This window comes from Halichoeres trimaculatus, unplaced genomic scaffold, assembly GCF_033239565.1.
Source record: "Halichoeres trimaculatus isolate MK-OKI-2021-1 unplaced genomic scaffold, fHalTri1.1 fHalTri1_scaffold_7, whole genome shotgun sequence".
Classification (NCBI taxonomy): Eukaryota; Metazoa; Chordata; class Actinopteri; order Labriformes; family Labridae; genus Halichoeres; species Halichoeres trimaculatus.
In genome coordinates this window covers 26,424,703-26,450,477 of record NW_027437185.1, presented here as the reverse complement: position 1 = coordinate 26,450,477, position 25,775 = coordinate 26,424,703, and the positions used below count along the sequence as shown (strand labels likewise).

The window sequence follows — 25,775 nt, the reverse complement described above, 5'->3', positions numbered from 1 at the left end:
CCTTCCCTTCTTTTCTTGTGCTTATCTTGTTACTAATTCAGTATTTTGGGGCTATTATAGCATCTCCCTCAAAGATAAAGGCACCACAGATAAACGTGATGCTGTTTAAAATAAAAATGAACCATCAAAGCAGTGCACAAGTTTGATACAAACTATTCCAAGTCTATTTTTTTAACGTGAAGATAAGAACAAAACAAACTAAGTTGAGTTGTTGAAAACAAGCCTTTATACAACATATTTTGATATTAAATGAAGACATCCAAACTCAGCAACATGTGCCTGAAGAGACACTGCCAGCCTTCAAAACAGATTGCCTTGAGTAGCTTTAAAAAAAAGAAAGAAAAGTATTAATATTCTCCGCCATCCTCTTTTTCATCTGTCTCTCTTCAAAGAGAATAAGTCACAATAGCCAGAAAAGCAAATTCGGCTTTCTTACTTCTTCAGAAACACTCAAAGAAAAAGTGAGAGAAAAAAAATACTGTATCAAAACCTGGAAATATTTCAGTTGAAAGGTCATTTAAATGTCAGAAAGGAACCAGGCAAGCGTTTGGGTCAGAGATATATCTCTGAAAGCACTTCTTTATGCACACAGCTTGGATGAAACAAAAAAGGAGTCAGGAATGTGTCAGTACTTTGAACATGAACAGATGGAGCAGAGAAGATGAAGATAATCCACCTGCTAGACAAGAGGGAAATAATATGTGTATATATGATGGAATATATTGACATTTAGAAGTCAAAGAAAAAGGGTGAGCACATTTAGTCAGAGACATAAGCAGGCAGCAGAATGTAACAGAGAGTATTCCATCTGGAAAGATTAAAAAAGGCTGCAATAGGAAACACTTTGGCCTTTGGCCCCATGCTGAGAGCTCAGTGTCCACTACATCGTGATGCTGTGCGGCTACATCCCTAAACAAAGGTTTATTGCATCAGTTCTTGTAGCGCACAGTGCCTGAGTCAGACTCTTACAGTGTCTGAACCATGGGACCTTGGTTTTATTGGACCAGTCTTGAACAATTTGCAGAGAGAGAACTTAAGATCACTGCATACTGAACGCAAGGGTGAAGGAACACAGAGTCAAAAGCTGTAGTGACTAAAGTGCCCCTCACTGAGAGGCAGAAGAGTTTCCTGACGTCAAGCTTTCAAGTTTTAGATGCTTTGATGTACTTGTGATTTTAAGAGGGTGATCTGAATATTTACCAGTTATTCACAGTAACAGGTCAGACGGTACTGTGGTCTCACAATTATTCAAAGCCAACAGAGACATGTTTGTCTCTTTTAATTTCACAGTCTGCTACCTGGAATAATTAACACACATATTTAAAGTTCCAAATTCTTATTGGGCTAAATGAATCTTTTCCCTGCATACAAAGACTAACCTGCCTGATTCTTTGTTGTAATAGCTATTTTGTAATGTTGCAATCAACATACCAAACATGAAGACGGGATTCAAGAGACTTAGCCACTCTAAATTCTCCATCTCTCCTTTTTATCTCCTGGAGACATGCAATTCTTTTGTGCCCTACATTTAGCTGAGGGAAGTTATTTAAAACTGCTGGCCTAAAGCCTTCACACCCTGCCACACAAGCGCACAGATGACGCGGGACTCTGGAAGCCCTGATGTGATAGCACATGCCATCAAATCCACAGTTAATTGGACACTTCTCACACGACAGGCCTGTGGTAAACAGCAGTGGGCAAATAACAAGGCTAAGACAAGCTCCCAGAATGAACAGGCAGAAATAGCTCAGATAACGAAAGCAGCAGCATGTGTTGTCCTCTGCAGTATATTGTGTCTAGAACAACAACTCTTCTTTGACTGCATAATCCTCAGCATTCTGCTAAACTGATTAGCCTTCCCATGCTTAACAGCTGGTATCGTAGCCCAATTTGTCCGGCTTGGAAATGTTAAGCAGAATCATGTCTGCTGCATTCTTCGTGCCAAACGGACATTTGTGTGTAGAAAAATGGTCAGCAGCCAGGTGCTGAGGAGGGATTGCACATAATCAAAAAGGATTTCATGGAAGCAGATTGAGAGAAAGGAGACTTATGGAAATATAGTGCAGCATTGTGCCGGATGTCTCAATTTCTACAAGCCGGCTCACATGTGGTTGCTCAACTCCTGAAAGATGTGAAGGTTTAGAAAGCATCCAGCTCACCAGAAAGACTTCTTGTTTACCTCAGTTCTGCTGAAGTAAACAAGACATCGATGGAGAAATCAGCTCTCCAGCAAGCCAAAGAGACACAAAGAGATTTCAGCAAATGTGGTGGGATGAAAGGCAAATCAATATTTGACATATTGGACTACAAAGCCCATCTTGCACCTCAGCTGCAAACAGTCCAAACAGAATTTCTGGCTCATGTTATGGGCAAGTACAACAAGCTTCAGATATGTCTCCTGGTTTAAAACTGCCCCCCCCCTGTGAGTTCAAGATGACTTTTTTCCCCTCTAATAATATAATTATTTGAAAATAAACTAATAAGGGAAATTTGGAACCTGGCAGCTAAAGTAGTGTTACACGAGGCTCCAGTTGTGAGGAGCAAAGGCTGTGGGTCTCCCAAGTGCAGCACAAGCGAACTGCTTGTGCTGCACTTATCAATTTATTGTCTGGATCAATCATTCCTTGAAATTGTTTTTTTTTTCTTTTCTCTTCTATTTGGTGGAAACAATTTTCCTTTTTTTTATTTTTCAATTGTTAAGAAAAGTTTAGGAAAAGCTCTCAGTCCAAAAGTCATTTTCATTTGTTTCCACATGAAATAATGTGTTTAATATTTAACAAGAGGAAAAAAGACAGAGATGAATAAACACATTTTTTAATTTGTTTTTAATTATTATGGTGTTGTAGGAACCCACAGCTTCAAATATCAATACTGATATAAATACACTGAGTCCCACACGCAATTTCTTCTCTTCACCCAAGACTTTAAAACTCTACAGACTAACCTTATTTTCTTTCAAATCCACATGAACTGTGGACTTACACTTGTATTTGACATAATTCTTCAAGATAATTGTATGTGTACTAGTGGGCGCTGTTTTGGATATTATTCTCCAGAAAATATATTTGTAACTGAATTTGATATAACACTTTTATTTGTGAAATTTAGAGTTGACATTGATAATTTAAATAAAGGTTGTTTAAAAAAATTCAGCACTCAAAGGATGTGCCCCCAACTTTAAAGATCTAACTGAAATGTACAATTTCTCAATTCTGATACTGATTGTTGAAATTTCATTTGTGGAATACTTTTTTTTTGTTTTGTTTTGTTTTGTGTAAAATTTTCTACATGTATAAATTGAAGCTGACTGGCAATTATTTTATACACTTTGTGCCCAATTCTCATTTGAACACTCCACTGAGCTCCAGCAGTCCAATCTACTGGTCCACAGAGGCAAATTGTGTTAAATATTTCTAATTTACCTATCATAAGTGTAACACAAGCATCAAGGACTCTAAACTCTAAGTTTCAGTTGGTTTTCTTGTATTGCTTGCATTTCTGATTTCCCCATAAATGTTGTTGTTTAACTCATCTGCAGGGACTGTGTTTGCTTTATACGTAGCTGGCGACGGTGTAAACCACTATGCTCTCAGATGTGGCCCGAACAGCTGCCACTGTGAACAGTACAAGTCAAAAATCCCAAATTTGGGCTTATTACAGCTCAGACATTTGTAGGTGGATAACATACTTTACTCTACACTCAAAGTCAGCAGTTCTGACTATGGGTTAGGATGACAAATGGTTATCGGAAATGCTAAATGGACTGTACTTACACAGTGTAGTCTTCCCACCACTTAAAGAGCTTTTATGCTTACATTCACTTTTTCACACACACTCACGCAGATATTCACAAACTAATGGCTATACCTAAGGGAGCAATCTAAAGCTCAGTGTCTCACCCAAGGAGACTATATGTGCTTTAAAACCTGGGTAGTTTGAAGAAGTTGTTCCAAAACAGGGTGTTTCCCTCTTGGGCTAGGTTGTTTAGGCACACTTGAATGAAGCAACCTGTTGTCTGCAAAACAAGAAAAGTAAGCCAAGGTGTTCAAGAGGAGGCCACTTCCAGTCAAACCCTGGAGTTACTTGATTGCAGTGAAAACACAATCAGCCCCATAACAATGACCAATAGCAGCTCGACTCATCACATCAGTGACGGCTACACAATAGACAGGTTCATAGAATCAGGGAAAATTCGTCCTTCCCATCGCCAGAATCATCACTTCTCAGTTCTGTGTTCCAAGAGCAGTGTCCAATTTTCAGCAAAGATGATCATCTACCCAAATGTTAACGCGGCACTTGGCCTCCTTGCTGCTCCAAATCAATTCATATTCATTCAATTTGTTATCAGGTTTAACAGAATTAGTTGGCAACTTGGGGCTAGTTTCCCACAATGCAAAATGCCACCAGCAGACATGGCACTTGTTCATGCCATGGGTAAAATAGGCTGTGATGAAATGGCATAAGGACAGCCTCACAGTATTTTTTGGGATTGGTGTGCAGTATGGACATAAATCATCACAATACAGATTCAGAACAAAAGCCCTCCAGATGTGGAAGCAGCCTTAGATGTGACATCAGAAGCTGGGGATGAAATCTCCAACTTCTAATTGGAAAACCAGCCAAGCTACCACAGAATCAACACTGGTTTTGATGGCATGTTGGCAATTCAAAAGCACGGTTCCAATATGTGAGTCAGTTCACTTTGACATCATGTTCGTCCTTTCTCAAAGTTGCCCAAAATCAGCTGCAGTTCCAATTTGTTTTTTGATTGAGGGATATTCCCATGTTTGGTAGAAGAGATGTTTGATGATGTGACATTTCGAGTTCAGTGTCAGGCACTTACACAGGTGTGTTGGATAAATAGTGATGAGGGAATTAACGTATAATAATCTCACTCATATTGATAGCAGAACTGATTCCAGATCTACTCAATTAGTGAAGAAGACAGGAGCTGGGGTTTTGTCGTTCATCACAATGCTTGTCTTTTTTTCTCTTTTTTTTCTTTTCAGATTTCCACACCTCACTCACAGTAGAGCAGGGAGGCACGCTTCTGTTGTACCTGCTAGCTAACAATGTACAAATCACTTCAGTTGAAAGGCATGAAACTGCAATCAGCAGTTTGTACAAAATTAGATAATGAGGCCTCCAAACTTACAAAGTCACTCTGCAATGGGAGCATGTAGTTCAGTCACAGGACTGTCGATAAATATTTTTTTTGGATTTAAATAATAATAATAATCATGAGTCATGACCAGTGGCAGTTGCTGGTCGGTCAAGGAGGGGAAGCTAATTTTTTTCTGGCCTACATCATAAATTTGTGTATTTACACGTAAATTCTACCCTCCATACCAGCTTGCTAGCAGCTGGAGCTGCTACGTAAGACTATGACAGGCTGTAAGTGTCAGTGACAGGGGGAGAAACTCCGCAGCTGTAGCTGTAGCTGCTTACTGATCATTTTTGGCCCTAGTGGAGCCCAGGAGGCACCTCTCAGGGACCTGGACCCTCTTTTACCTTATTTTAAACCCACAGTTGTAAATCTGGGTGTACAGATTGATAGTGATTTTAAATTGGATCAACAAATTAATTCAGTTGTAAAATCCAGTTTTTATCACTTTAGGCTTTTATCCAAGATTAAATCGGTTTCATCCTTTAACGACTTTGAGCGGGTAATTCATGCTTTTATTTCTACGCGACTAGACTACTGTAATGCTCTCTACGATGGTGTATGGACTTAACCCCCCCCCCCCCCCCCCCCTTTATGACTCTTATTTGTTTCTATGTGTTATTTGAATTGATTTTATTTGTTTTATTGATATTCTCTTATGTTATTCTAACTGTGCAGCACTTTGGTGAACTTAAATGTTTTTAAAATGTGCTATATAAATAAAGTGGATTGGATTGGATTGGATTATTGGTGAAGAGAGAGAATCTTTAAACACAACGCTTGTCATTTTTAAGAAAGGTAAGCTCACTGGGGATCGATAAAGCCTCTGGATCAGTCCAGAACAACTGGATGTAGAACTCAGATGATGCTCAGGTGGAGGGTTATACTTCAAGATCGCTGACTGGTTCATTTAACTGTCAATCAAAAAGGGATTCGGCCTCAGACAGATCATCCAATCATCATGCAGAAGCCCAGCATCCAGGCCAGCCCACTGCCTCATAGACCCCCAGAGACGCCGAGTGTCTGATGGGCGGGACAAAGCCCAGCATTTATCCAATGACCGTCCAGTGTCCACAGTGGAACAATCCACTCTACGTTTCCCAGCTGAAGTCAGAAGATGCTCAGCGTCTGACTGTGTTAAAGCGCCGAGACGCAGACGGGATGGATGAGAAAGAGGTTGAGCCAGTTACCTGTGCAGTGTTGCCAACTTAGCGACTTTTTCACTATTTTTAGTGACTTTCTGGACCCCCCAGCAACAAAATTTGAGAAAAGCTAGTAGGGACAAATCTAGTAACTTTTTTTGGTGGTCGGCGGCTCCAAGATCACGGGAGAAAAGTAAAAAAAAAAAAAAAAATGCATGGCCAGCTGTACACAGGCACAAGGACGGCTCAGTTGACAGGTAGGCAGCCGCAGACTCAACCCCCCCACTCAGGCCTATAGCTATTTCCGATGCTGAGGAGTTGGCAACACTGTGCCTGTGAAAGGTAGTCGATGCTGAACAAAAGATGAAGGAATTCTTGCGCATATTTTGTCAAACAAATGTACACACAGCAGTACATATCACCAATTTTTTAAGGGACATTTTAGGGGAAGCTGAGCTTCCCTTTCAGTCTTAGAGCAATCGCCACTGGTCATAACACAGCTGATGTAAAGCAGCCTTTTCTCTCCATCACAGGCTGAAGCTTAAACTGCTTTGTTTATGTGGCTAAAAGCTTTGTCAACTGATCAGCTTAAACCCATAGCTTCACCTTGTCATCAAACAAAGGCTAGAGTGTAGCCATCATACCAGCATAAATACAATGAGTCAATATTAGCTTTGTCAAGTACGCAGGGTTTTCCAGGGTATGAAAAATAGAAAAATTGTAGCTTGGTAAGCTTCAACACTTTGCCACACATTTACTACAAATTCATGACAATGTTATTCCTCCAAGACAGCACTTTTTAAAACAGTTTTATAACTGACCCCTTCAGAAAGAAACCAAGTCAGAGCATTCCTTTCTCTCTGTACCTGAAGCATTTCCTATCAAGTCAGAGCTAGTCTGGTGAAAATTTAATTTCATGGCTGACGATGATGCAGATGGAAAACTGGTTTCCAGACAATTAGAATTATGTTATTTCTCAAATAAATCTGTCTCTAAGTGACACCCCGATTTGTCCCTTAGCGCAGTTTGTGAGTGTTTTACCCAGAGCAAGGGTGCTCCTAATGTAGGTTTGCCCAGATAATAATCAACAAATTCAGCCTGACATTTTGCATGTGTGCCTGTGTTAGTGTGTGCTCAGCACTGGGATGAAGTAGACTTTATAAGACGTGCCCAAGCAAATGTCTACTTCCTGTCTTTCTGATTGTCAACCAGTGAACAATTATACATATCTGCTATTATCATATTGCATCTGTTTAGAGAAAATCCTTGCCATGTATGCAGAAGTGGACTCACAGGAATCTGATAATATTTTGTTTTATTCAAGTTTGCAAAATGTTTCTTTGCTTTGATAAAGTCTGACAAAATGACTCAGAACAGTGAATTAAGTATTTGTACTTTTGCCTCAACAACAGATGAGAGAAACAGTTTGAGTCACGCAATGAAATACAGCTGAATCATGCAACAGTCATCCGAGTTTCAGGTTTCATTCCTTTCTATGCCAAAATTTACATGTATTACATAAAAATATTTACTTCTGACATGAAAGCAAGGAAAAATAAAAGGAATGCATCAAGACATTGTGAGAACTGTTTCTGTAAGATCTTTAAGGGCATCACTGACATTTATTCGTGTTTTAGTCTAGACCTTGGAGCTGTAGGCTGTGATCATAGACTGTATAAAACACGGACATAGTCTCTTTGACATCACCCGTCTGTTTCTGAAACAGTAAATGAAGCACATCGACTATATCGGCCATATTGGTAGTGTCAAGGGCTTCGCGTACAGCAATAGGGTGCCTGTCGGTCCCATGACCCTGAGCTGTGCCTCTGATTGGGCAAGTTCGGGATCTCAATATCCTCTGAACGGCTGAGTTAGAAAAAGAAATCACTCCCCATACAGTGTGCCAATAAAAATTGGCGACTCAGACAGAAGATGTTTTTTAAACCAGGCTGTAAATAGGTTAATTTATGCATTGAAAACAGCTTTTTTGACTTGGTGTGTATGCGACTTCCAGTAACTTCTAGAGCCAGTCTCAAGCGGACACTCGGGAAACAGCACATTTTAGCACTTCTGCATTGTCTTATATTCTTAAACCAGAGGTTGCTGCTTGGCTGTGATCCGATGCCAACCAAAACCAAGAGGACATCTGTAAAATGTGCCATATGAGACAATCAGAAGATGCTGTCTCTGAGCCACTCTGATTTGCCTTTTATCACTCTAACAGTATGTTGGTTGGTCCTCATTTCCCATAACTGTACAAGCATAATGTGAAAGATGGAAATCTAAAGCACAAAATTAAAAATGTATGGGTGTGCAGGAATGCGTTTTACTTTTCCTGTTGTTTTTCTTAAATAATGCTGAAATTGTTGGTTTCAAAAATGTAGTATTGCGACAACCATAAAAAGGTAATCATCTCTTGTATTTCCAAAGTAAAACTTATAAAAGTCACACTTAGGATTACATCTCCTGTGCCTCCATTTTCTTGTGCCAAGAAGAAAATAAATAAAATACTTCAATATCAAGAATAAACCTCAGACGCCATGTAAGATGCTGTTGTTGCAGAGCTCTATAACATGACCTCCCCACAGCCCCAGCTGTTAAAGAGGACAGACAATTCAAACAGTCCTACCTCAAGCAGTCATCTCATAGATGAGAATCTCTTTGGCGTTAGCAGAAATGTCAGATGTTATCTGTATCCTTTTTAATTAATTTCTCTCTGCCTTCCATCGAGTCAGGTATTTCTCTGCAACACTCAGCACAGGCTGCCTGCTAACGTTGATGGAATCTGTCAGTGGGACTCAAAGATGTGAATCTCAAAGTCAACAAGGTACAGAATGAGTTCATTGATTTATGTCTTTTAAATACATGTAAAAACGGCATTGGATCAACAAACGTGCCATTCTTTCAATTTATTTTGCTGTAACTACAAATCAGAGGGCTTATCATCACAAGTAATGTGAATTGCTTTGGGTTTTTGTGATAAAGGAATAACTTCCTGTGGAATTGTGAGTCACATAATTAACCATTGAATTCTCTGATTTTTTTTTAACATCAGACTATAGAGGCATAGTTAGGATCAGCACTATTCAGGGCTGCTCTTGACTTAGGCATAAGTGACATTATGAGAAGGCATCGTGACCTCCTGTGCAAATGTGTGAAAGCTCAGCTGAAACAATGCAAGAGGATTGGCCCCTTCACTGTTCTCACCTTTCTTAACCTGTAAGCAGTTTATAAAAGCGCATCCTAAGGCTTTGAAATAAACTCTTCACAGCAAACAGATATTCCAGTCCAGTTGATCCCACCAGCATGAAGTCTTAATTGTTATTTTTCATACCTCTTGTTGCAGACTGTTGAAATTGCTGCTCGTGTTCCCTGCCTGTGCTGACACACTTCAACAATTTGTGATGCCAGTTGGAAGATATCAGCAACCCCAGCATATGCTACTTGCAGTTAGTGTTGGTAGGCTGGCATGGATGGTTTCTGTAGCAGGCAGTTCACATTTACAGAACATCAGATAGCACAGCATCAACAGGCTACCTGCCAATAGCACATGCTGGCCTGTATATGCAGGTGTCAGGCAAAGGATACTGAAGTAAGGCCAGTCCCACTACAGCACAAGTTTTATTTTTCAGAGAAAACACATTTTGAAAACATTGCTTGACAAAAGACAGCTTCAAAACATTTGCCACGGAGCCTCAAGAGGTAGAAAGTGCCTCAAGAGAGATTTCTTTTTTCCTGGTACAAAACATTTTGGCATTTTCATGCTTTTGCACTCGTTGGGTGGGAACACCTGAGGTGGAAACCAATACATCCATGTTTTTCTTTATATTCCTGCAGATCTGAGCGTGACCCTGAAGAGGAAGAGCTCAGCTGCCATCAGCCAGTTAATCAAGTGTACCCACTACAGCACAACAGAAGCAGAGAGGAAGGTCAAGGTGGAGTACAGAGCCAAATCTTCCAGTACACAGGGAGTCAGGGGCCAAATAAGTGTGGTGAGCTCAAGGTGACTGGGTGCATATTGAGGAGAAAAGAACATGGACTTTATCACATGGCAGGTTACGATTTGGAAAACCCTCTGGGTCAGGGCAATCCAGTCTTTCTGTGAATGTTCACTGCTCATTCTCAGTCTGATTTTGATATTGTCTGATTTTTTCTCTCCCTCTCTTTGATCACAGACTCTCACACACACACAAAGCTTTCAAAGGAACAGTTTATCAAGCTTTTTAGAGCAAAAAAAAACTCTTTTTGTCATGACTTTCAATTAAAATCCTGCCATCAAACTAAAACTTCAACTGAGATTCTTGACCTGAGTTCAGTACTTTTATCAGAGGCATGGCTCTATTGTTTTGAAGCACTGATGATCAATTATTTCACAGCAGTCACATTCCTTTTGGAAATAATTCGGTGACAAAATAGTACATAATTATGTTTGATGGGTTGTTTTCTGAAGCTTGTATAACCTATAGTTTAACACTAACAACAAATCATGTGGCTAAATGGAATGCCTTTGCATCATTTCTCAGTCAGTCTGGTTGGGATGATAGGGTGTTACTATTGGGCATCCAATTCAATGCTGGAGAAGGTCAGAGAGTTGTGACTTCACTAATCTCAGGCTTCTTGTGGGCTCAGTGGTACAGTTGGTCGTCTTTCAAACAAAAAGGTTTTCAGTCTGATCCAGCTCCTGCTGTCATATGCCTGCGTCATTGGGCTTCATATAAGACCCTAAATCAGAATTCAAAGTAAATCTCAGCAAAATACTCAATGGAGAGTGATTTCTCATCAACAATGAACATGTATATTTTGACTACAAGAAAACAGAAAATCTTGATGGTGATAAATATTTGATCATAAATGCAGTATTTTGTAAAATCAGCAGGCTCTGTCTGTCTAATAAATAAGAAAGCTATTGTGAATTGATGAAGAGTAATTTTTAAGAGGTAGCCTTTTTATAACACAAGTCAGTCATTTATCTTCCTCAGCCCCAAGGTTCATCTGATTAAAACACTTACAAAATACAACAGTACCAGAGCTTGCAAGAGTGACTGGCATCACTTTCCAAGAGGAGGAACTCCAATTTAGCTGTGGAGCAATGCGGCAAACAACTTAGGGCCTCCTTTTTCTCAGGGAGTTAAAACAGGCATGATTGGCCCTCATCCGATTTTTCGCTCAGTTTGCATCAGAGGTCATTTGCATAAAGTTCAGCCCTCCTCAACTTTTCCTTATAGCACCTCTGGGAGCTTTGTTAATCTTTATAACTCAACTAGCGGCGCTAGATTACAGTGCCAGGTCCCATTTACAATGAATGGTAGCCGACTGCTGTCCAAGCTTTTGAGTCCAAATGAGTGCACGGCCCATAAAACTTTGCAATGGTATGACAATTCGACACTACCTCTGCAGCCAACCACACAATTAATGCTGCTGTTTTACTTTTGTTTGGTAAATACAAGGCATTATTTCCCCCTTCTGTTTCTCACACTCATGCAGAAATCACAAACTACATCTCTCTTTCCTCCCTTGCTACTTTGCTGAGACTTGTTTTTTGCCTTGCCAAGTTTTTGCATCAGAAAGTGGTAAAGGCCCTCCTTGAAAGGAACTTGACACTGAGAACATCAATAGGAGATTGAATCTTCCTTGCACCAAAAGTCAAGCTACCTGTCAAATCGATGGCTGGCAACGGCTAACCGTGCATGGATCCAGTTATTCTGCCTTTTGTTTTTCTATTGTTTTAACTCAGCCAAACATCCTTTGTCCAAGCAATCATTGGCAAACAGGAGTATTTAAGCTGGCACAGCTGTTTGAGCTAAAACGAAATGACTCTTACAGTTTCTAACTTTGGAAATCAACTGCTGAGCTGTATAAATTCATAAATAACCTCCAGTTGTTGTCTGTAGTCCTGTGTTCCAGTGTTACTTTCCTATTTTGTGTTTTTAGGACTGTGCATTGAGAGTCATTCTTTTCCATTCTACCTAAATTCTCACATGAATAGAATAATATTCATTGTTCTACTTTCCCCTCAGGTTTCACCTTGTCGTCTTAAAAATAAACACTATCATCCCACTTAGTTAGTGTTGACAAGATGTCACGCTTGTTTCTTGGAGGATTTCACAGAGAGAAATGGCAATTGCTTAAGCTTGACCTTTTCTCACAGATTTTCGCTTGCTACTCCACATTTGACCCCAATGAATGATACATGGAGGCTAAGTCAGACTGGATGAGAACTCTAATATATTCCCTGATGTATCGGCTCTCATATTCTCAGGTCATGTCTTGCAATTTGAGACTGTATGCTTCTCAAAAGACAGTGTTACTGATTGTGGATGCATATGGCTCTTAGCTGCCTTTGAACCCATCACATACCTGTCTGAGAGAAAAGCTGACTTAATGGAGGGCATGTTTATCTGCACATTGCTTGAGTTTGAAGTTTTTTGTTTTTTTTTTGGCATGTAGAAAACCCTGGAGTGTTCATTGCTAATCCACCTTAAATAAATCACTGCATGCAAGTGTTATAAAAGACAACCCATTAGGGACGAGGCCATGTGGATGACAGTATGTTATCAAGCACTAAAAGACAAACCTATATGAAACATATGACAATACAAAAAAAAAAAAAAAAAAAAAAACTTAAGGGTCACCAGGCTTACGATCAGACAAAAGTCAAAACTGCTCCCATATTTTCAAACTTTTCTTGTCAGACACCAATTGCATATTTGCATCAAAATTAAGTGTTACAATATTTTGCTTAAAAATATGGTCAGAGGTAAGCAAACACTCAAAAAATGAAAGCACACAGAAAGTTTAAGGTGTTGCTAACATTAGCAGAGCAAGCACCACCTCCATTTGGTCCTTAAAAGTTAATACCACTACATCAGCCTGTATCCTGTTTTGAAAAATTCTTATCCAGCAGAGTATTAAAAACCTTCAAGGCCAAAGGAAACAAAATGTCAGACAATAAACAGATAGATGTTAACATGCACAGAGGTGTATAATTAACCTGCACACGTTTATTAACATTAACACAAAAAACAAGACAGTGTTTGAGCTTACAGTGAGTCAAACCATGTCAGTATTTAAAAAAGTATGTGTTGTTGTTCAAGAATCCTTGATCTTTTGCAGATGAGTGAACATGTCCTGTTTTATATCAGATGAATTGTTTAAAAGACTGAACCCTGCACTCATTTTCAGGCCTCATTGACCAGTAAGGTGATCTGCTTTGTAATGAATGTCAAAGGTGAGGATACAAAACAATCCAACACACTGACACTTGTCCCAGTGCCCTTGCTTGTAGCTCTTTGGTTCTGTTTGGCCTTTTGCCATGCGACCCATTAGACTGTTACAAAAATCATTAGTCAGGGTGATGTGAAGAGCAATGATGGAATCTATAATCTCTATCCCTTTGTCTGGCTGCTCGGTTTAATGACCAGGCAGGTGTTAATGATGATGGAGACCAAGACCGGCTTTGGCCAAACAGCTATGAGTAGAGAGTAATGGGGTGAAAAGCTTGCTTTGGGACAGAAGTAAATTATGCCCCTCACAATCAATAGTAAGCATGACTGAAAGCCAATGTGGTTTTATCCCTGTTCTCGTAATAATAGGGAGGAAATGGATCAATTGTTTAACTTAATACAATGTTGATTTTGGCTATTGACTAAATTGAAAAAAGGCATTCACTAAAATAATTTTAGTTACTACAAAAAAAAAAAATAGTATGACAATAACTCAAGAACCAGGTGCCATTGGCATGGCTGGTACACAAAAACAGGAATAGACACAGAAAATATAAACCCTTTCTTTTCAATCGTACTTGATGGGCGTAAAACTGGGTGCAAAGCCTTGCCAAAGCTGTGCTGGTTTGTAGATTATGTTTGTCAGCCAAATTGCCTTTCATACGTCTGAATAATGCTTCAGCTGCAACGAGACTCTGATTCTTTAGAAATATCTAACAGCTGAACTTTCCATAAATTAATAATTCACGTGCCAGAGCTGGTATGACCTGTGAACATAAAAGATCTCCCTGAATTGCTCTCGGCGAGTTGTTGTTGTGGGACGATGATTCACTGATCAACACCAACCTTAGAGCTCTAGATACAGCTGCACTGACTCAAACTGCTTGGCAAAAGTTAGGAGCAAATCATAAAAAAACAGCTGCAGGCTTCAGTGTTTTAGTATCCCCAGATACACATACCCTTCTTTTTTCACTTAGCAATAGCCATTGGTCTAGCTTTTTTTTCCTCCATTATGTGTTTCTTTTGTGTGCTCACCAGATTTACCACTCTCAGTAGACCAGACTTGTCGGTCAGTCCCTGCCAGGGATTCATCCCTGAGGGTGCATATACAAGTCATGTCTCCGCAAGGTGTTGTGAGAAAGACATCCACTCTCCATTTCTAATGCACCTAAGTTTTATTAAAATCCAAAATCCCCCACACCCACAAAAACATTTCATCGTAAGTAACTTCAAGAGTTTACTATGGCGGACAAGGAAACTGCTGAGTGCAGCTTACAAGCATTATAGACACTATACATGGGGTGCATGCTCTTCCAACTGAGATGATCTATTTTGATGCATTTTGACAGAGGCTACAGCCTCAACCAACTGCGTGTTGGTCTTGACAATGCATGTCTTTGACCTCCCTCTCCCCCTCCTCAAATTTTTTGTCTCTCAGATAAATCAATTGATGTATTACTAACATCAATGGTGCTTCTCCTCAAAACAGCCGCTTGTTTTGAAGAAACACATACTGGCCTACAAGGAGACCTCAATTATCTTGCCAGATCCCATCCAAGTGTCATAGTATTATCACACCGGAACAGACTTGACTAGCCTCTTTCAAGTGAATAAGAAGACTCTGCTTCTAAGACAGGACTTTAGTAAGCTAGAAAGTAGCATTTGGCACATCTCCTCTCTGGACTAAATGCTGACTCTACAATGACTAAGTCAACATGCTGTTCAGCAGGTTTTCTGTTGAAACAGTACAGACTTGATTGCATAAAAGAAGTTGTTTATACAAATTTCTAAATGTCTTTAGTTTTTCAAAGATTCCATTACAGACACTTTTTTTTTCACGGTCCTAACTTCCAAGTTTGCAGATATTATTACAATTTATCTTGTCAGTACAATCTGTCAGAGCAAACCAATATCTGTTCAAATATTTTGGTGAAAAACAAAAATGTCAAGCTCATGGTGCAGCTAAAGGAAAAGTCAAGGGATCACTAAAGTCAGCAGAAAGTCAGTGCCCCAGGAATTACATGAAATGTCAGGTTCACTGAGTTTGGTTCCTGTCATCTAGTTGAGTGCCTGTATTGCTTTCAGTGTGTCCCCTTTGAATACCAACACAATTAAGATACATTGTAATTGGAATGGGCTTCTAAATTGTCACATGCTGAACTACATTTTCTGCTTTTAGCCCCAGCATGTAAGGCCTTGAAAAGGCAGGACAAAAGAAAAAAAAACCCTCTATGTACCACTAGGATACTGAATCAGACAATCAAACTGAATCAAAATGAACAACAAAACCTTTGGTAACAAAGCCATTACTCCTAGATCTTCCACTATGTTTGTGGGGTAGCCCACACCAACGTTGATGAAAGCCTTTCTGCCTCACCTCATAGGAACAAGCCCCCGCAACTCTCTACTGCTCAAAAGAAGAAAAAAAATAATGTACAGATTTTCTGCTCCCAGTCTCTGACAGATGCGTACACACTCAGAACAGAGGGACTTTCAGGGGGATTTTTGTGGTAATTCACACTAATGTGGGCTCTCAAATTGCTGGGAGGCTGTTACTGCTGACACCGCCAACCAAATGAGGCCCCAAACGTGCCATTGTAATTAGCTTCTGTCCAGGTGACAAGCTCATTAATGTGCATTGCACCTCTCTCCTTAACCATTTCCAGTTCTGATGAAGTAAACATAAACAAATTCTCAAGGCGTTGTGGGGTTAGCTCATTAGTTGAGGCATAAATGACAACAGGAGTAAACGCCAAGATTAGAACCACAATTTATGTACTTTCAAGACTGTGAGGTTAGACAGGCCCATGAATGAAATTCTACTTCAAAGTGACATTAAAATGGAAATGTTAACTTTGTCACCATGTGTCATCCTCTATAACCCTCTAGTCTGTAGTTCTTTATTCAGATTTGTTGAAAAATTGGTTATCTTCCTTTTAAAACTCCTTTTTTTCTTGGTGCTAGATTAGTTTGTCCTGTAAAGCAGCTCTTTTTTTCTACTTAGATTTTTACACTTGTAAACTATCCTTTGATAGAATAACAGATAAGGACATATTCCAGTTATGCATGTCCAACAGAACTTACAAAAATATGACACGTTTTTGACTCATCACCCCTGATAATGAATCTGAGTCTGGGTAAACTACCACAAGCACAATGTAGTCGAGGCTATCTTCATCTAACAGGCAATTAATTTCTCTCCCATAAAGAAAAGAAAAGAAAGGGAGGGGATAATGTGTGCAGGTAATTGCTGATGTTAATCACAGTCATATTTGTGAGAGGGATGAAACCCTGCCTTTTCTTCAAGCAACCAAGGCCAGTGAGCTGCCCTGTAACCACAGAGAGCTACACTGTCTAATTATTGCAGTTCAGCTGCCGACACTTTCTGCAGCACTCTCCCAGCTCCTTCTTTTCCAGTTGCTTCTGCAATCCCTTTAAAGTCTTATCCATTTATGGAAAACCATTGTCTTTTCTCAAGGTTGGAGCTCTGCAGTATTGTGCTTGCATTCTTATGGTTGAAGTCATTTAAAATCAATCCAGAAGGACAGACAGAGCAGGTGTTTCACTATTTGCTAGACCTCTGTTTCAGAACGCCTTACATCTTTGTCTCTATGATGTTTCATATGTATAGAGAAAATAAACAAAGAAAAGAAAATCTTTACTGGTCAGAACATAAAAGACAAATTCACCGATTCAAACCACATTTCTATACTAATGGCAGCAAATGCTATTCAAACTGCCAGCCTATGGACTACAGGAGCTGGAAATGAATCACCAACTCCCTGATAGAGATAATATACTACCACTGAGCCAATGTGGCCCATGTAGTTTCAGTTTATTATATATAACAGTAGGAATATACCAGGCGGTGGAACGGCTCAACTTTGTGGTGCATGCATTATATATGACATCTGGTAAAGGCAGAGCTTCTCATGTAGCTAAAAAAGAAAGAAAGAAATAGTTTCACAATGAGGGTATAATGATATCTGAATAGTGTGGGGAGGATCATGACCAAAGAACAGATAAGCATTAGTCAGAAAGTAGCCTGTAAGACACCGATACCAATGTTTTTGGTGAAATCCTTAATTCCAAATGAGGACACTGGGTAAAATATCTATAAGAATTAACGATTCTTGTTTTCAAATAATTTAAACCTAACATCCACTAAAATTAGTGCAAAAACAACACACAATGAATTTATGTCAAACATTGTATTGCAGCACATCTTTTTTTTTTTTTTTTTTTTTTTTTTTCTCAAGCAATCTCTGTGAACTAGAAAATCTAGAAACCCATCTCTTTGGTTGTTTGTTTCCAAGGTATATATAATGCTGCCAGAATTCAGCAGCTCAACTATTACAGGGCTCCATTGTCATGTTTTTGCCCAGAACAAGCGTTAACAAATTGATTGCTTTCTGCATACATTTCAACCTGCTATTGTAAACACAGGATAGAAATGTGTTTGAGCCTACATAGTGATTGCCAGAGTCATGCATTCCAACCTAAGGGTCCCAAGATCATGACCATCCAGTACTGGTTTTCAGTCTTGTCCTCCACATGCAGAATTTTTTTTTTTTTTTTTAATTACATTATACACTATTAATGGTGAAATCCCCAAATTATTTGCAACTGTACTCTAAGAAACAGCATCAGGAGATTGTTGAAGTATAAGCTTTCACAAAGTGGCAAACCTCTACCCATCTTTGAACTAATCTTTTTTTTATTTTATTTTATTTTATTTTATTTTTCCATTTCAAAACTTTTCCAGTGTTTTTCACTCCTGTCTTAACCCATTTTTAAATGTATTGTGACTATTAAACTAAGAATTAGCCCTCTTTTTCCAAACCAATCCAACATTTCCTTTTCAACTTTTAATTTGTTGAACTTTGGCTCACTTGCAAACCAACACAATCTGCACTTGTCAACATTTTATCCAGTGCCCTGCATTTTTAGGACTTGTACTTTGTGGTTTCATTGATATTAGACAGAAAAACCAGTAGTAGTCTGAAGATAAAATACTGCTGATCCGAAGGAAAAAAGGACACATTGGCAGGAGTCCATAGCTGCTTTTAAAAGGAGGCCAGCATAACACAATTTCTTCCTCGTCTCAGTCACTCTCTATATCCGCACTCCATCTAATCCACCTCCCTGCATTGCCATGTTGTAGAAAAAAAGTATTGATTCTTCTTTTGTTTCCATTTTTTAAACTTTTTCTTTATAGAAAACCACCTCTCCACTGGAACCCAATATGCTTGTTCCTCATTGTTCTTGTTCTCCCAGTTTTTATTTTTATTTTTATTTTTTTACCTTTGTAAAATAGAGCTTTCATTTGTGCAGAGAAAGATGACATTTGAGTCAACAATCTTATTTTTTTTTTCAGGAAACTGTGTGTTCATGTTGAGTTCCTAGTGTAGAATTATAAATCTGCCCCACTAAGAAGGAAATCTCTCCTCTAAGAAACCTAGCAGATTTTAAATCTGCACACCATGCCCAGGAAGGTAAGTTTGTACAGAAGCAAGGAAATCAGTGCATCAGCCTGATTAACACATTTAGGTTGTTGTTGTAACTTCAGCTAAAAGAAAAGTTTGTTAAATTGTACAGTGATTTGTCTGTGCTGTTCTAAGAAGGGCAACTTAAAAAAAGCCAACAACGTAATTCAGCAAATACCACTTAACACAAAACCATATTTTTTTACTCTTCCAAAACAGTTTCACTTCTGCACTTAAAAAAAATAAAAACTAGAAAAACACAGTACTGTTGAGCTACAGCAGTTTTCTGTGTCCCAACATCCTCAGAGCAATCTACAGAGGATCCTCTCCCTCCAGGCACTTGGGAAGCTCACTTAAAGACATCAATACTCTGGGAAATGAGACACAGAGCAATGACTTCAGAGACTGAGAAGTTAGACGGCTGACTGAGATGCCCTTACATCTTCCTTAAGGTGTTGCTGCTCAATGCGGTAGAGTTCATTGAGCGAACTGCCTCCCACCTTGTTAAAACATCAAACTGAGGATGTCAAGGCAAAGGCAGTGATAGGGAAAAAGTAAGACAGGTGAACAGCTCCAGTTAAATGAAGTGAGTGTTTCTTTTAGTTGCAATCACTGCTAACGTTACAATTAAATGGCTAGCAGAGTGCTATTTCATTCCGCATGTTTAGTAGCTTCTTATTAAAACTTGAAAGGGATATTTTGTGGATTTAAATTTACACAAACACACAGTTATAACTAAAAGCTGTTAGCTAGCTTATTGGTGAAAAATGGAAAGAGTACAAGAGGGAGCTTTGTCCTTATTGGACAAAAAGTCTCCTGAAGTTCTTAAAAAGAGTCTAAAAGAAGTTTGTCAACACGCACAGAGATAACACCAACACCTTATATTGTAACATAACATGCATTTGGCGCAAAATGTCTCCTTTTAGGAGGCCACACCTTATCAAAAACCTGATCCAGTTCCAAATGCTGGGATCTTTTACAGCAGTTATAAATCTTGAATGAATAAAACATAAATCAATGCAGAGTTAACACCGACTATGCAACTCACAGAGGAATACAACGTCTGAGTTAGTCTCTGGATGAGAAAACTGTATTCGAATTTGACTAGCTCTAGATTCACACTAAATCCATCTCCCCCTTGAGAGTCTGTCAACATCATTAATAGACCCTCCAAAATGTGCTTCAATTAACTCAAACTCCCATTATAATTTTTAAACACTTTTCCTCCCCTGTCCTCGGCCAAAGATATTGAGGAGCATGCAGGAGAAGGATTAATCCTTACCCTGAAATGCAGATAATTTCCCTGCTTCTCTCCTGGAACATTGCACTGTCAATCAAACGTCAGCCACTTGGTCCTGGCTGTCAAACCCCCCTCGCTGCCTCTGCGACACAAAACGACAAATGTATCGGGAATACAAATCAGCTGGCATTAAAAAGACAGAGGTGGGACTTGGAGATAGCTGAACGAGTCAGTGATTAAAGTAGCACAGATTAGTCATGACAAATGGCCTACAATGTATCAGTTTCCAGTCCCAGCTAAAATTGATGCAATATGAAAACAATGAGATGCAAAAGTGGAGCTAGTCTTCCTCAATCTGATAAATAGATGTTATATCCCCTCTGATGAGTGATACAGCCATGGCACCCAAACTGTTGAAATGTGTCTCAGTGGGTGATTTCAAAAGTTCCAACAAAGAATGCATCATCTCCGTGTCCTCTGCAACTCTCTGCAATGACTGATTATGCTGTCATGCCGCTTCAACGCTGTCACAATGTGGCTCCACTGTCTTATCGCTCAAATTTATGCATTACTTGCTATCTCCACGTTCATGTTCAACTAAAGAGGCAGGGGTCTCCTGCTGCACTCTGACAGAGACACGGCAGCACCAGCAGCTCTAACATCTGAGAGAAAACAGCAACTAGCGTGAACGTAAATTTCCCTGTGTCAGATCGATGAGATCGACAATCACTTCTCCCACTCACTCACTCCAAAGTTACTGCCGAGAAACAACAATCAATAGCTCCTACGTGTTCAGAACTAACTACGCCTTCATGTGTTAAATCCGTTTTGTCAAGTCTGTTATCAGGTAGCTGTTGATGCACAAAATAAATGACAAACAGATAAACCAAAAATAAGATCAAAAGGCAAATATTCACAGCTGTTGCTACAATTTAAGACTGAAGAACACTCTTTTAATAAGGGGGCTAGAAATAAGAATGAGTTTCTATTTTTTCTTCACACCCCCTTTTTTACATATTGTTCTAGATTCATCTTAGTCTGCAACTTAATGCTACATACTTTCATAATATTCAGCTTTGTCACCACATGACACAAGGGTGCTGACAGTAGGTTCCAAAGGAGAGCCTTAGATGCGGCAACTTGCGCTTCACAACTGCTGCTAAGATGCTGGGACAGGAAATAACAGAAAGTGAAAAGGATGATGGGGTGGGAGAGTAAGGTGATCAGAGCAGCCTCCAGGTTTGAAAGGGAAGGTATGCAGCTGGTGGCATCAAACAGTTCTGTTGAAACTTGGGATTTAACAAGTTAAAAGGTCTTGTCAAATTTAGTTTTCTTAGCATGTCTGATTGTAAAAGGTACCCATACCTAATCCTGGCTTTGATCTGCCAACAACAGCAGAGCTCTCAAAGTTGCTAGAAAGTCTTTGCTGTGTTGTCTTCCCCACAGTGCAGACATAGTAAATCCACTTTGATGACAAAAACTTGTTTTCTTGCCGACAGGATTACAACAGGAAACAGGCCTGTGTGAGACGTGCAGCTGCCTTTTTTGCTTGTGCCAGGGATTCATTAAACCTATCTCTGACAAAGATGTGAGATCTCCATCTTCATTGAATGAACAAAGGTGCCTGTGCCAATCCAGAGATAGAAAAATGAGCTGCATCAAGCATCAAGAAATAAAAGGAACAACTCTGCAAAACACTACAGGAAATATTAAAAGGTACATTAAAGACAGGGAAGGAAAAGCAAGCTATGGTACCAACCATAAGAGATTAATATCAGAATAAATTCCCCCTTTTCATCTTGGTACTCCAGTCAGAACTAAACAGCCACACTGGCACAAAAATAAGATGAAACTCGGGGTGCTGGTGTGGCTTGGTGGTTAAATCCTGAACCACATGTGCAGAGGCTTAAAGCACTCGATGGTTCAAATCCATGGTGTTCAACAGACTTTTATGGCATCTTCTTCTACTCCCTTAGCATAATTTCCTGCTCAATGACCATCTTATCAATGAAGATTCAAAGGACAAAAGAAAAACAAAACAAAAAACAAAACAAAACAAAAAAGGGTGGGGGGGTCAAGTAACATGGAAGACTGCCAAAACATGCAGAAACAAGGCCTTTAAAAATGTTCCCATGTACCCCCAGGCTCAGGCACCTCAACCTGAGGCACGACCAACTGAGCTTGTTGAGGAGGAGTTACACAACTCTGCCGGGACAAAATGAAAGCAGAGGTCAACCTGGCTTCTTCCTTTCCTCTCATGATCACATATCATGTTCAAGAGGAACTGGATGCAGTGGGGTTGCGGAAATGGAAAGAGGACTCTGCAGTGCCCCCGACACCACAGCCTGCAGTCACCTAAGCCACTGCCCAAAGGCAATCCTGTACCTCAGCCTGTAGTTCAGTCTGGACCCCAGCCTGGACTTCAACCAGAGGGGAGACCAGAGTTTGTACCCGTTTTTATATATATTTTCCTACCCTAAGATTAAGTAAGCTACATTTCATACGTTTGCCACCAAGGGACTTAAAATGAAGTCTTTTCTTTCTTGCTTTGTCTTCAAGCCAGTAGGTATAATCAGCTCCTACTATGTGTTACTTTTATGTCCTCTCAAAAGTACTTGTGGTATAATTGATAGTATGTAGTATGGTATGGTATGTAGTATGGTAGCATGGATGATTAAGATGAAATCTACAGGGTGGGCCAAAAGTTTTCATACATAGGAAAAATAAAATGTGTTTTTCCAACAAACAATGTTAATCATATTGAGCACAATAAATCTTAAAAAAAAAAAAAGTTGTCTTGGTCTGTATGGAAACTTATGGCCCACCCTATAGGTCTGCTAGTGCTGGGAGAAGCATATCTTAAAGAAACAGAAAAGTAATGGTGAAAGTTTAAAATGTAACAGAGTTTATAAAAACTCTATATTTCACATCTTTCTGCAGGGCACCACTCATAGTTCTACTCAGTTGTTTTCAGTTTGTGTATTAAACTTTTTGTTTGTTTGTTTTCTTGAAAAGAAATAAAGGAGCTACACCAAAGCTACGAGTTTTTTGGCTAACAGGCACATTTTCAACAGTGATTGATTCTGTATTATAATATCGTTAGTTGGACATACACCTCCTAAAAGCCAATTAGAAATGTGTCAATGTTTTTTTGACCTCAGTGTTTTTCATTTGTTTCCCAACCGTTGCAGTTCAGGTGTTGAGCTTGGCAAAGCTATAAAAAGGATGACAATAAAGAAAAGTACAGCTTAAGTCCCTGGCTTCTTGTACTAAGCTTTGAAGTTGGTATCATAAAAATGTAAGCTTTATGAGAGCAACTGCCAATAAAACAAAAAAAACCTAATCAGAATTAATTAAAAAAGTTACACTTCTGTGCGATAAAGACAAGTCTTAAAGGTTGACCTTCAAGTTCATTAACTGTGTCTGTAGAAAAAGCAATTAAAACAACAAAATAACACTGTTCATAAAATCGCTTTCTCTCCAAAACTTTCTAAGAAGGACCTGCTAGGAGAGTTTAAAACGCAAACACAATGAGAGTAACTAAACTGAAGCTCAATCATGAAAGTCCACATTTTGGTCAGGGACGATAGAAATTAGAGAACCAGTTAACAAACTTGATCCATTGATTGAGAGAGATTGCGAACCATTTTCTCTAATTTAAGCTGCACTGGACTCTATTTAGCTGTGTGATGAGAGTAGAAAAGGTGACTGCCTGGGGCGTGCAGGCTGGGAGTATCAGAGGTTGCCAGCACTAGCTCGGTAGCCCTCTGACATCAATCCAAAAAAACAGGATTTTATTGTCCCCTAGTGACATACTGCTCACTGCCTTGAAGCCCCTTTAATTCCACCTTCATAGAACTGTTATTTAATCGGCAGTGAATGTTTTCCAGGTTGGCAATCTCATATGCACTGGGGCCCAGAGAATATACTAATATCTGGAAGAGGAACCTTTGCATGATGCAGTTTTAACCTGGATGCAGCAACAAATTGTGTTCATGGACAATGGTTTTTAAAAAGGATTTTGGGTCCAGGCAGCTATTACCACAACAGAGTCATGGTTGTTGTTATTGCAGTTTCTTTAGGGCCAGAGGATCACAGCCCCTGAGTACTCATTCTTAGCCTGTTTTTGGCCTTTTTGTGAAGATAATTTTTCAGAATTGGAGAATAACAACATGCTGTTGTCATGTTGTCATTCTCCACTGTATAAATTCCAAAGTGAGCCATATTTCTTAACAGCCAGGGGTTCAGCTTTGTTTTGTCTAAATTTGTTCTTGAAAAAGATTTGATGTTTGACTGGTTGAATGAACTGTGATGTCACAAGAGACAACCAACCCAGACGATTCAGAAAATTGGTTTTCCAAGTATTTCTGCAAGATTTTGAGGGTGACATGATGTGGCCAGAAAAAAATGATTTTTAGGGATTTTTGAAGAAGTCTTAGAAAGAAGTAGGATCTTTTCCTGGAGGTAGGAAACTGACACCTTTCCTCCAGCTTAACAGTAAGGGGTTGTTCATGGAAGGTTTTTTTTTTTTTTTTTTTTTTTTTTTTTTTTTTTTTTTAGCAGAGACACTCAACAAAGGTGATGAAAAGCCAAAATCAGATTTTTTTGTATTCCCCAGCTTTTCTACAAACACTTGAGGACGACAGGACGTGGCCAGAGAGAAACATCTAACCTCCAGAGAGTTTTTCTTGGTTATGTGCTTCTGAATTTTGTGTTGTTTTTTTCAGGTGCAATCTGGCAAGATTTTGATTCTGTCAAATGTAGTTATTTTTCTGTGATGTTTTCATCTCTAGATTTCTTCTTCAGATTTATCTTCAGGTAAGTTATGGAAAAATGTTTTGTTGTGAACAAGGTTGTGTTTCAAGAAATCGTCAAGACCTGGCTCAAGGGTCATAAGAAATAGGCAAAATCATGATGGCTGTACAAAATAAAATTACAACATATAAGAGATGTATTCACTGGATGACACTAAGACAAAAGGTGTGCAAGATGCTGCTGAGGTGTGTCCTGATAGAATGACAGAGGTAGTGCCTCACTGGGGTTGGGCTTTTATCCCTGAAATGGTGCTCAGATCTGCATTTTGAAAACTGGTCAACTTGGGGGGGGGGGGTAACTCTTAGTTACTGAACAATGTATAGTAGGAAAACATCCATTGTTCAGGAACATTGGCTTAGAGGCGTGACAATGCAACAGCCAAAGCATTATCCCTGCCACAGATTTGTCTGGTTTCCACATTGAAGGCTTGCAACCACAAACTCCAGTCCATCAAATGTTTTTTGTCTTGCATTCTATGCAGAAACATGAGCAAATTTTGATCCGTATCTTGACAACTATAGGTGCAATAGCAGCACTTGACATAGACTTCAAAGTGCTCCAGAGCCATAATGAGTGCCAGCACCTTCTTTTCAATGGTTGAGAACCATTTCTGACGAACATCAAGTTTCTTTGACAAATAAGAAACTGGATGCTCAACCCCATCAAAACCTTCTTGAAGATGAACAGCACCAACTTACTCACACC

General features: G+C 39.3%; 1 protein-coding gene across 3 annotated transcripts in view; it reads right to left on the bottom strand.

Moving 5' to 3' along the window:
- The window catches only part of lingo2 (leucine rich repeat and Ig domain containing 2), a 234,568-nt gene that overhangs the window by 164,238 nt on the left and 44,555 nt on the right, over positions 1 to 25,775 (bottom strand). The window contains exon 3 of one of the 3 annotated variants that reach the window (XM_074674611.1): positions 20,298 to 20,397. The exons of the other annotated variants lie outside the window; for them this stretch is intronic. The gene's annotated coding sequence lies outside the window, so the exon portion shown is untranslated. The remainder of the gene's footprint in view (positions 1 to 20,297; positions 20,398 to 25,775) is intronic. 3 annotated transcript variants of the gene reach the window in all.